The sequence below is a fragment of the Sitophilus oryzae genome, unplaced genomic scaffold, assembly GCF_002938485.1.
Source record: "Sitophilus oryzae breed Bouriz unplaced genomic scaffold, Soryzae_2.0 scaffold_177_pilon_pilon, whole genome shotgun sequence".
NCBI classification, from domain to species: Eukaryota; Metazoa; Arthropoda; class Insecta; order Coleoptera; family Curculionidae; genus Sitophilus; species Sitophilus oryzae.
In genome coordinates, this window is record NW_022146479.1 from 2299841 (window position 1) to 2313811 (window position 13971).

Consider the following 13971-nt stretch of genomic DNA (forward strand, 5'->3'; position numbering starts at 1 on the left):
TTATAAAGACATCTATAGGATATCCTCCAGACATCCTGAACTCCTGTAAGTAGATGTCTCAGAATAGAATATCCTATGGATATCTCTGTCGTATATCTAATGTACATCCAGCTGAGATATCCAAACATGCTCATGATAATAAAATATCCTAACAATATCGTCTAGATATTTAGGAAAAATAAATAATGTACTACTTTTTATATTACCTAAAATGCAATAAACCATACAGATAGATATATATATATTACGTCAAGGCAACAAAATATCCTGTTGGTATCTTCTGGATAATCTGGATATTTATGAGCTTGGCCACTCCCAGTAATACAGAGAATTTAAAACGCCCGCGCAAAAAATTTCCCACAATCCATCTCGACAGTCGTTTGTTTTTACCATAACGTTTTTACATCCTGTATTATATTCAGTTCTTTGATTTAGTGAAATTCGAGGTGAATTAGGTCGTTTGTCGATATTGGATAGACTTAAAAATGACTGAAACCACAGAATATCTAGCTACCCTCAGGGTCTCAGGATGCAGCCACACTATCCTAAAAACGGCGTATCGGCGTAACGGCGTAATGACCTTGAATATATTTCCAGTAATTCTATTGGCTGAAACATTCATCTGTCAGAAATTTTATCTGTCAAATTCATCTGTCAAAAATTTCAGCCAATAGAATTACTGGAAATCGTTTCAAGGTCGTTACGCCGTTACGCCGATACGCCGTTTTTAGGATAGTGTGGCTGCACCCTCACAATGAAAAATTTGTGACAAAATTATAGGTGAAAATTTGTTGAAAAGCGCTTGTTCTTTATCCCTAAACCCATTTTCGTGTTTGATGTATTCAAACAGAACTCCTATTTTAGTGTTTAAATTGTGAGTTTCTGGAATGTGTGGTGCTAGAAATTATACCTGTATCCTGTGTGCTAACTGTGATGTAAACTGTTGCTGCTAAACATAAACTGCTAGACTCCATAAAGGGTAGTATAATCTGGTATAATACCATACGATCGAAAAAAAACGGCGTTTGAGGTGGCTTGGAAATGAAGATTGCTGTTATTTTGTATGTAAAATTATATGGGGAATGTCATCGATCGTAATTTTCAAGCCAATTGAACGCCGTTTTTTTTTTCGATGGTACAGTATAAATTGAAAGCTCTTAACTCATACAAATAAACTTCTAAATTTTGACGCAAAATTCATTGACATAATATGTAGGTATATTTTAGAGCTGTTAATAAAAATATCCAATGAATAACGTCAAAATGTGGCTAAATATAACCAAATCGTGAACGTTTTTACTATAAACTAAGGTTAAAGTCAGTATTGTCAAATAACAGTCCTCATATAATATTCTATAATGCTCCCAACATCATCCTTGTATTATCCTATAAATATCCCAAATAATCGTAAAAGGCTTGCCTAGGGATGTCTTGAAGATGACTTTTTTTGTCCCATCTGGATATCCCATAAATATCCTTCTCTGGTTTTTGGATATCCCTAAGATATTTACTATATCCTTGGTGGATATCTTCAAGATATCTATAGGATTGTGTTGTGTTATATTGGATTGGTATTTTCCAACTAAATTAAAAGCAAAAACACTTTCCTTTGCTTTATTTTCGAAATTATAATGAAATATAGTTTAAATCGGACGGTTAAATTATAAAAGTGCTTTATTTATAAATATTAACAAACAAGAACTTAACTTTTTCAACGTGTCATAGGTATACGGTTTTTTAACTTTTTTTAAATGGTTTTTACCTTTCCATTTATAGTACGAGACCTAGCAACGTCGGAAAAACAAGTATTTTAAGACGTCTGACTCTTTGATATATCTTTTACTATGCTCTCTAGAACAGCATGCGGCCCGTCTGGCTGCCGGTAAACGTTGCGTTCTCTACTGCGCATTGAAAGAAGATCCTATATTTTTATTAGTCCTTTAAATTCTAGTATTGAATATTAATCGAACATGTCTCCATAGCGCAGTGTGTAGAGTTTCCGACCACGAACCGATGATTTGTTTTTTTTAATTACCAGAATTATTTAATACTTTACTCTCAGAATAAAAACGAAAATAAAATAAAAAAGTCTTTAACCTGACCCGGATTCGAACTCTACGCACTGCGCTATGGAGACATGTTCGATTTATGTTCAATACTAGAATTTATAGGATATTCTAGACGAAAGCACAACTTTAACGCCTCTTCAAAAAAATATAATACTACAATTTTCCATAAAATGATCTGGTGATATAATACTTGATCTTTTCAAAATTTACGTGGGATTTCGTATATCCCGTGTTGCTATGCACCACATGGTATTTTAACGAAAAGTAGATAACGTAAAATACAGTGACTTGAGTCAATAACGTTTTTTACTAACTTATTAGTATTTGCACCACTGTTATATTACTGTGCCATGATACGGTTCAATACATCAATTTGACCAACGCAACGTGCCAATAATGCATTACTTAAATTAATCCCTTCTAATATCTCTTCTGTAATATAATGAAAATTTTCTTCAACAATATGGTATGTTTGTCAGGTTTGAGGGTCTGCTTAGAACTGTTCTAGTAAGATTTGTTTATACATAAGGAAATATAAAATAGTAGAATTAGTAAAGGTTATCTATAAATATAAAATAATATAATATTAATACCATACGATAGAAAAAAATGGCGTCAAAGATGGCTGGGGAATGACAATCGATAGCAATTTTGACGAGGTCAAGCCCTAGACGATATTTACTTGGCTCGTACTCTTCTTTATTTTTTCTGTCAAATAAAGTGGGGAAAATTTATTCATCATTTTTAAAATTTACATGAGATATTCTATGTTCAGGTCGACATGCGGTACCTATACAGGGTGTCCCAGAAATAAGTGCAAGTATTTTAACTGGTACAACCCCAGAAATTTTTGAAAATTCGAAATTTTAAAAAAAAAAAATTTGGAAATTTTTTTAGTTTTTAGTCAAAAAACCTAATTTCTTGATGATATGGCAACATAGGTAATAAATTAAATTTACAAGAAAGATCCAGTGATCCAACAAAGATCCAGTGATCCAGATTTTAGCAAAAAATATTTTTTTTGGAAATTTTCAAAGTAAAATAACTCCGTTATTTTGGACTTATTTGAAAAACGATAAAGAGAAAATATGTTTCTTTTATCGAGATTTACCACCCCTTAAAATACTTGCACCTATTTCTGGAGCACCCTGTATACTATTTATTAAAGACTTCTTAATACCAATTTAATATTTTTAGAGCATATTTTAATTCCGATTTAATAATCATATAATAAATAGTATATAATACCGTATGATCGAAAAAAATGGCATCCAGTTGGCTTGGAAATGAACATCGATGACATTGCCCATATAATTTTACATATAAAATGACAGCGATTTTTATTTTATGTATAACCATCGCTGACGCCGTTTTTTATCATATTGAGCCGAGGCCAACAATATTTATTTGGAATTGCATACAAACACGATTTCGTCTTTTAGTCCGACATTTAATGGTTTATAGTCGGTAATATTATTTTAACAAAAATATTAACGTAAACATTAAATACCTTTCAGATACTCCAAACTTCAACTATAAATTTTAGTATTTTGAAGGTAGATTTTTGCCAATAACATTTAAATGCCGATTCCAAATGAAACGTAATTCTATACGAAAGTACAACTTCAACGCCTCTTCAAAAAAGTATAATACAACTTTTGCTTGAAATTATCTGGGGAAAGAATATTTGACATTTTCAAAATTTACATGGGATTTCCTATGTCCCATGTTCCGATGCACCACACGGTATGTCATTTTCACGAAAGCTGCATTTATTTAGCCGGTAATATTGACCCCGCTCAACTCTAACCTTTGGTTTCATCCAAGCGGCTCAATTTCAAACAAGAAATGTTTATCAATACACAAAACAAACCGCTATCATTTTGGCTGATCTAAAAATATCACTTTATACTCTATTGCACTCCAGCTTTCGGCCATTTTCCAGCCCTTATTACCATTTATGCAAAATGCATTCGCTATAGCCGAAGCGCTGTACGGGGCATTGCACCGGAAGAACGACCCCCCATATCTAAAGACCATAAGTCCTTATTCTTGACTTCAAAGCCCGGCGAAGGGTGTACTTATTTTGTCCAGTCAAGGGCTTAGTTCATGGAGGAATGACCGGTGATGACGATGTTACGTATTAAAAATAAATATAATAAATAATGTTTATTCAAACTGATCCAATTACAAAGTATATACAAGACTTATACATAACTTACGAATACAAAATAGTTAATAAACATAATATCCTCTTAAGGTAGAACCTTGTCTGAGGAGTTTTATTTCTAGAACAATAACTACAATATTTTATACTAAATTCTTAACTATATCTAAATGTATCAAATTAATATATTTCATTGTCCAACACTTAAGCACGCTAAAAAACAAGTTATTATACAGCGGTCAGATATTGACATAGGGTAGATTGCAAGTTCTAAGGCATATAAGATTACATTATTTTTTTTTCAAATATTATATTTATTGTGAATGGTTTTTAATATTTCACATTTTGCTGAGTATAAATGTATGCATTTCGGTTATTGTTTTACCAAGTATCCATTCTTTTAATCTTTTTAAAAATATTAATGTTTGACAATTAACAACTTCTTTAAGGTAAAACATTAAAAATTTTAGGTCCTACATATAAATGACTTTTTGTCCGATAGTTTTATGCATCCGAGGTACATTAATAGTTAATTCGAGTCGACGTAGTGGGTATGAATGTGGGATTAGATTATTTTTACTTCTGTTACTGAATGTTATAGATAATGTATTAAACCAAAATAATTGTTTAGCGTCAAAAATGGCTGCTTCTATGTATAAGGCATCAGAGGGATATCTATAGTTTTTATCGTATATTATTTTCAGCAACCATTTCTGAACTATATTTACTATTTTAAACTCATTAATGAGTTAAAATAGTGTTTAAATTTACTTGATCTTCTACATATTATATTATTTTGTTACATATCTATACTCGTTTTTTTCTCAGGTAAGATTTCGACAGACGATGACAGAAAAAAAAGCAGATGATTTCCATACCAATCCATTTACTTCACTAAAAAAACTTTCTAATATTTTTTAAGTTAACTATGGATGGGTTTATAAATAAATACGTCATGCGTCGTCTCTTGTTGTTTTTAACCAGTTTTATTGGTTTATTTCAAAAATGTCAGATCATATTTCAATATTATTGGTTTGACGGAATGGTGAACGACAAACTGACGCCGCGCGCCGATGAACTCGACTTAAGATTTTTGAGAGTTGCCAAACTCTTGCCAAATTATAGGTTATAATTTTGTGTCAAATTATGTCAAATAGAAATGATAAAATTTTGAATTTTGCATTTTCGACTGTGTTGTTACTTGTGTTTCGTGTTTTTTAAAATTAAGGAGTGGAGGAAAACTCAAGGGAAAATTAAGTGTTGATCCAGACCATAGTTTACAGTTAATATTCGGTGCCCAGGGACCGCCAGAGATACAGTTTGCCAGAAACTATGGCTAGAGAGTTGTATTTTGGTGCAGCCACAAATAAAGTTTGTATACCGTCTCGTATATGGTACCAAAAACTGTAGTATCTGTAAAACAACATCACACGATAGGTAAATAATACATTTTAGTACTGCAGATAGATAATGTTGTTAAAAGGTACTGGTTTAAAAAAAATAAGATTAAAGTTAATTGACCAACTTTTAAGGTATAACATTTGAAATATGATTTTTTCAGTTTTTTACATTTTTTTACAATATTTTGAAGTAATCACTTTATTTTGAAGTAGTCACTCAAAATTTAAATATATTAATTACGCGTTCCAATTGTACCAACTTATTTCTTTGCAAAATAAAATAAACTACCTACTTTGAAGTTAAAATGACATATCTATCACTGTCAAGGATTTTGTCGTTGAACAGACTATACAGAATGACCCACTATTTTGAAAAAGTCACGTGTTATATTTTTTAAATTAACAGTCCAGTTGTTTTTGTAAAGTGTGAGGGAAATAGTAGTAGCACAGTGTTTTATAGATATTTTAGATTGTATGGGAGGGGGAAATTTAATCACTGCGACCTTATGAGTTAAATTAATTTTTAACTCATTAATTAATAACTCATCATACAGTCTCAGGACCAAAACCAGTATTTGAGACGGTTTTACAAAGGTTAGTTCTCCATTTCCGATATCAGCCATACCAAAATTTATGGTACGAATGGTTGTCGTCTCGGCGCACTCAGTGATAATGAGGTGTTCCGGTATTTTCCCATTTTCCTTACATAATCAAATCGCCGCATAAGCTCATAATGTGTTGAAGAAGTTTAAGTCACACTCTGAGTCTTTTAAAATGGCTAAATATTAAAGATAGACTATACAGGGTGGTCCGAATTGTATTCCTGAAAATTCGGCAGCATATTCTGCAGATAAAAGTAAGTAAAAAAGTTCGTATAAATGTATATCCTAAAATGCTTAGTTTCGGACATACAGGGTGTAGAAGTTTCATTTTTATTTCGATTTTTTCCAAGTAATTTCTGAAGTAACGTCAAGATTTGGACGAAAATTGGTGTCTGGGAGTTTTTTGACATGCGAAATTTGATTTTGATGTCAATATGACTACTACTTGTAGAGGACGCCACCTACATGTTTTTAAATGGTTTGAAGAGTAATAACTTTTCGTCTGTACCTGTATAAAACTACTGAGTAAAATATACATTTACGACGTTTTCTACGTAACAAAGGTCTCTTGGTAAAAATCGCTATAAGTAATAGTTCTCGAGATATTTGGAATCAAAATTATCAATATCTGTCACCATTGACATAAATTCAACATATTGACTCACAACTTATTAGACTGAAATCATAAATTTGACATGTTTTTGTGTCAAAAGTTCAACAGAAATTGTTTTATTATCATTTTTTCGCAGAGAAATTTATTATTAATCTGGAAATATAAAAATTTCCCAAATTTATTATTTCAGTCAAATAACTATCTACTCAACGTGTGTTTATTTTTGTGTCAATAGCGACATGTATTAACTATTTCCATTATAAATATCTTGAGAACGGTTGCTCGTAGCGATTTTTACCAAGAGATATTTTTTACGTAAAAAGTCCCGGAATGTATATTTTTTCACTCAGTAGTTTTATAAAGGTACGGACGAAAAGTTATTACTCTTCAAAAGAGTTAAAACACGTGTAGGTGGCGCCCTCTATAAATAGGAGTCATATTGACATCAATATTAAATATCTCATGTCAAAAAACTCCCAGGCACCAATTTTCATCCAAATTTTGAGGTTACTTCAGAAATTATTTGGAAAAAATCGAAATAAAAATGAAACTTCTACACCCTGTATCTCCGAAACTAAGCATTTTAGGACATACGTTTATACGAACTTTTTTACTAATTTTTATTGGCCGAATATGCTGCTGAAGTTTCCGGAATACAGTTCGGACCACCCTGTATATCCATTCTTTTTGTTTATATCACAAATCAAAAAATTAATAAAACTAACAAATTAACATTCCCTAACTAACATTCAGAGTTCTTCATATAAGCACAATAAGGGTTATACGGCCTATCGACGATCGGCCTATTTTTAAAGGGTATCTAAGTAAAAATGTAATTTTCGTAAAAAAGTGGAGCTCCCTGGTTATTGCAGTAAGATTGCAGCCACTGAGCCACCCTTTCAATTGTAAAGTTTTATATCTTAAATCACTTCCGGTTGAATTACGATTCGATCACAAAAATCAACAAGCATCAACAAAAATAACAAAATAAAATTTGATAATTTCATTAGGTTGTAATTCACTTGATAAAGCCCTTTTTTAATTACTCCTATATTATGATTTTTCATCATAAACCATTGAGGGAATCAAAATGTTAGAGTTCAAACACCTATTTCTATGAATAATGAGTTAGTTATAAAAGAAAACTAGATAAGTTTATTTGTAATTTAATAATCTATATTTCTGAAAACAGAGTGAATCATATTCAAATAAAAGTACGACGCTTTTATATCTTATAAACTTGATAGAATATAATTTGAATAATACGTAATATAAGGGTGACTTAGTATTCCGAATTGGTATCAAAAATTCTATTTAAGATTTTCATTCTAATCTTTTTGAAAAGTATGCGAGCAATAGTAGCTCATATTTCAAAAATACTTTTTACGGGTAGACAGGATTGATTTAAAAATATTTTACTCCAAAATTATATCAATTTTATGTAGAATGTAGATTGTATGGGGGAAATTAATCACCGCGACATCATAAATCTATTGTATCCCCATTTCTTCAATTATAACTCATCATACAGTCTCAGGTCTTTGAAAAAAGCCAGTATCTGAGACGATTTTATAGAGGTTAATTCTCCATCTCCGATATCAGTCGTACCAAAGTTTAGGGCACGAATAGTTACCATCTCTACGCACTCGTAATGAGATGTTCTGGTGTTTCCCCCTTTTCCCCACACAATCTGCATTCGCCGTTGTTTGTTGTTTTTTAGCTTCAATCTACTAAGGTGTTTATTGAGGAGACAGTGTTCTGTTAAAAACTCCGTGACAATCCGAAGATTGTTTTTACTTATACAATGTATATGAAGAAAAATCTTTGATTTTTTTCTGTCTGAAGTTCTGAGAAATTTCTTCGAGTAACTTAGACCATTTGATGATTCCCATTTAGGTTAGGGATGGATTCTTCCAGGTTCTTGAGTTCCGCTTTGAGTTGGTTTCCATTTGGGAAGCAGAACAATTTTGGTCCTGTTAGTGGAGCATTCGCTCCTTTTCTAGCTATATCGTTTTCTTTTTCATTACCTTCTATGCCTTGGTGGGCTGGCACCAGAGCCTATTTTATCATAAGGCCCATAAGGCCCGGGCCTTGGGCCCGTGGTCTGGGGGGCCCGTTAGAGGTTGTAAAATATTCATAATTTCAAATGTAAATTTACATAGCAGAGAAAAAAAAGTTACCTCTGATAAGGAAAATAGAATTAAATAAAATAAGCTTTAGATTGATATAATTAATGCATTTTTTAAAATTATTTATAAATTTATATCAAAGATACCGGCATCAACGATTCCCCAATCTAAAATAACTAAATAACACTTCATCCTACGTGGGAGACAAAAGCGCGCGATTCGGGCGGTTTTGTTCTCGGTTTTGTTAAAAAAAAATATTTATTTTTTAAAATTAGAATTAATTGTTGTTTTTTTTTCATTATGTTATATTATATTATTATTATATTATGTTATATTTATATAATAATGCTTATTTATTTTTTAAAATTATTAAAAAAATAAAAATAATTGTTTAATTTTTTTAACCCAAACTAACAAGAGAATTTTTGAATTTTATTGGAAAAGAGGGCCCGAATTTTTGCTTGGGCCTTAGGGCCCCACCAGATGAAAAATAGGCCCTGGCTGGCACCCAGAGTAGGAGGACTTTATTTTATTTGCCTAATTTGTTAAGCTTCTCTAGGCACTCGTTTTACTAATTTTACGTATTTTCGAGGTTTTTTGTTAATTTCCATCATGACAGTTGATATGTCATTTGTCAAAATAACTTTTTTTGTTATACTGATTATGATTCTGGATTTTATGGACTTGTATTGGGATGAACTAGTATTTTATGCTTTGCTACTAAATCACTAAAGATTCCAATCTAAACTTTATTCTAAATTGATTATATGTTTCTTTAAGGTCCATAATTTTTTCCATTTTTTGCTAATTTTTTTGGCTTTATCTCATGGACTTGTATTGGGATGAATTGGTATTTTATACTTTGCTACTAAATCACTAAAGGTTCCAATCTAAACTTTATTCTAAATTGATTATATATTTCTTTGTATTCGAAAGGTCCATAATTTTTTTTTCCATTTTTTGCTAATTTTTTTGCTTTATCTCCGATATACAGGGTGTTTCAAAACAAATGCGAAAAACTTCAGGGGGTGATTCCTTGTTCAAAATAAAGGGTAGTTTGGTTCATAAACGTTGAGTTAAAAGTCAACCATTAGGGAGATATCGCGGTACAAAGATGGCGGAAAAATAAGGTTTTTATTTTTTATCTTGAAAACGAAAAGCGACAGACTAATGAAATTTTATGGAAGCATTACTGTTATGAAAACACACTTTCTGGTAATTTTCTCACTTTTTTAAAATGAGTGGAAGGGGTTGAAATATACTACTCCTATCATTCTTGTTAACGAAATTTAAAGAAAAATATTATCAAGCACATGCAAAAAAATTAATTTAGATAGTTTAGTTTGTTTAGAAACTTTTTTATCTCTTGTGTTTTTTTGATAAAACTCACCGATTTGAAATTAAAAAATAAAAATATTTTTTTGTCCTGATATGTAATTGACATTTTATTTATATATTTATACACTTTTTTATCTCTTGTGTTTTTTTGATAAAACTCACCGATTTGAAATTAAAAAATAAAAATATTTTTTGTCCTGACATGTAAATGACATTTTATTTTTTAATTTCAAATCGGTGAGCTTTATCAAAAAAACCCAAGAGATAAAAAAGTTTCTAAATAAACTAAACTATCCAAATTAGTTTTTTTGCATGTGTTTGCTAAGATTTTTCTTTAAATTTCGTTAACAAGAATGATAGGGGTAGTATATCTCAACCCCTTCCACTCATTTTAAAAAAGTGAGAAAATTACCAGAAAGTGTGTTTTTACAACAGTAATGCTTCCATAAAATTTCATTTTAGTCTGTCGCATTTCGTTTTCAAGATAAAAAATAAAAACATTATTTTTCCGCCATCTTTGTACTGCGATATCTCCCTAATGGTTGACTTTTGACCCAACGTTTATAAAGCAAACTACCCTTTATTTTGAACAAGGAATCACCCCCTGAAGTTTTTCGCATTTGTTTTGAAACACCCTGTATATATAGACGATATTTTTTAAGCAGGTTGTTACAAACCGAACATCTGATTTATTTTTTTATCATTAAATCTAATTAGAATATTGTTATGCTGCTACTGAGCTAACTTGATTCATGCAGAAGTACCTACAAGCAAATATCGTACCGACATTATATTCTTCTGTTTAATTAACTACATAAAACTGAACAAGAACTGAAAATAGAATTGTTTCTAAGTAAAGAAAGGCCTATTTACACAATTAGGCATAAAATAATATAAATTGGCCTCTAATGTGAAACATAAAATCTAATTAACTTGAATTATTTTTACAACTACCTAACTATTAAAAAATCAATTTAATTATTTTTGTATTCTCAGAAGGAAAAAAATTGAGTATGTGGTTAAGTACTATACGACCGAAAAAAAACGGCGTCAAAGATGGCGGGGGAATGACAATCGATGATAATTTTGGGCGTGATCAATCTCTAGACGTTTTACCAAAAATTGACTTCAATCTGGTCAAAAATTAAAACTAATTATAAAAAGATTAACATGGATAAAGCACCACCCCCCTGTTTTCAGACACACAAATCTATTTTTAAAAATTAGTTTTTATCGAATATCAGATTACACCATTTAAAAATAACTTTTGTTCAATATAAAAATAAATTACAACCTCCTTAAGGCTAACTGAGAGTAAACGCCTTGTTCAATACTCATCTCAAAAAAATAAGAAGAGTATGGGCCAAGTAAAAGATATCTTGGGCTTGACCTCGCCAAAATTATCTTCGATTGTCATTCCCCAGCCTTCTTTGACGCCAGTTTTTTAGATCGTATGGTATAATTTTTAATGTCATTTACATATTATATTTGTTTTTTAAATTTCTACACACACATATTATATTTGTTGTTTATTATGTTTTTTATGTGTGTTAGAGGAATATATTTATTTACTTACATGTTTTGTGCTATTTTTCTCTACACTTATTTCACCTCATTAGTTTCTTATCTTCAGTAGTTAGTCAATTCTTTTGTGTTATTGCATATTGAAGTAATTGGCAGTGATTTAAATTAATGCCTTTGGTTTCTTCATAGTTTTTAATATTTATTATTTACAAGGATATTGCAATATAACGACCACATTGAATGAATAATCTCGTTGATATTCGAATTTCAGAAACTATTATTATTGTCCTACACATCGTTTCTCTGTGTATTGCTGAAAAATTTATCCCACTGAAAAATTATAATTGTGTGCATCATCAGGATATTTGAAATACTAAAACTTTTACAGTTGTAACTTATAGATATATTGCATATTAGAATCCCACAACAGGAATAAATAATCCGTCATAAAAGTTAACAACAATTTTTAATTTACTGTTCAATTAACACATTGAATTTATCAGAAGTTTTACATTTTTATACCCGTTTTTAGTAGTCTAGGCAAATCGTATTTTTGTTGGGAAGCTTTTGGGGTAGTTTGAAATTACACAACTCTAGTGTTTTATAGTGTGCTGATTCGGATTTTGATATTTACGAACAAAATTTCGAGAGGAAACTTGAAAAATTTCATAAAAAATGTATTTTTGTGCTTATGTGCGTGTGTGTAAAAGTGAAACTTTTCGGAAATTAAAATAATATTCACTATAAAAGTACACAAAATTTTCTACAAATTCAGTTTTGTCTATTTAGACTTTAGCGCTAACAATTGAAATCCATATATACAGGGTGGTCCGAACTGTATTCCGGAAACTTCGGCAGCATATTCTGCAGATTAAAAAACTTGGTATAAATGTATGTCCTAAAACGCTTAGTTTTGGAGATACAGGGTGTAGAAGTTTGATTTTTATTTCGATTTTTTCCAAATAATTTATGAAGTAACGTCAATATTTGGATGAAAATTGGTGTCTGGGGGTTTTGAATACACTATGAGACTACGACATATAAATTTCTTTGGCACGCACTGTAGCTCAACCTGCTTGATAGATTTTACCATATAAGGTGTGTGGTGTCGATAGATTTGTCTTAATCTGGTCTTGATTGTAGGAGATATAGGTAACAGGAGCAAATATCAGAAAACATGAACAAATAGTGAATCTAATGCAAGCGGAATTATTTCGACCTCCTCAGAACTCGCTCCAGAATTTGATGTAAATAGATAGCAAGAAGAGACTGTAGTTTTGTTCGAGTTCTTGTTATTTCCGATTCTGAACCGTCCTAAAACTCTGCAGCACATGAAATACTTACTCTTTTCATATTTCCTTCTGCGCTTTCGTATTACTGTTATAGGACGGTTCAGAATCGGTAATAAGAAAAACCCAAAGTAAGCTATTATGTTTTTTTAAGCGAAGGAAAGGTACAAGGGTGGGATCAGTGCCTCACGTGCAAATCATGAGTGCACTCTGTGTGGGGAATGACGCCGGAACGTATATGTGTGTGACTACTGTAAATATTCTACCTAATTTTCTCTTTTAATAAATATTTGGATACTTTTTTGACAATGTTTTATGTACCTTTTTAATATAAACAACATATCTGCTGATATTTAGGTGCTATTCCAAATTACCTGCATATTATGTCGATTAGTGATGGGCATTACGATTCTTTTTAGTGAATCGAATCACACGATTTAATTTCTCATATTGAATCGACTCCTACGATTCGTTCATTTGTCTTTTTCAACGAATCACATGCACAATTAATTTACGTTTCATAAAAACAAGAATCGTAACTGGCACTACCGACGATAATTTGGTCGGACAATTACTTAAAGTACCAGAAAAAGAAATATACAGTTCTTTCATTTGTTTTTCAACACTTTATGATACTGGAGTAACTGGATTCCTTTTTTACGGCTCAAATCGTCCAAATCTTATAGATCCGTGCTGGCCACGATTCAATTGAACGAACCGTATTATAAGCAATGAATCAATTCTCACGACTCTTTGAACCTACAATCGCATATCAGATTCAATTCGATTCTTTTTACGGCTCCTCGTTCAAATGTTATGGATCCGTGCTGGCCACAATTC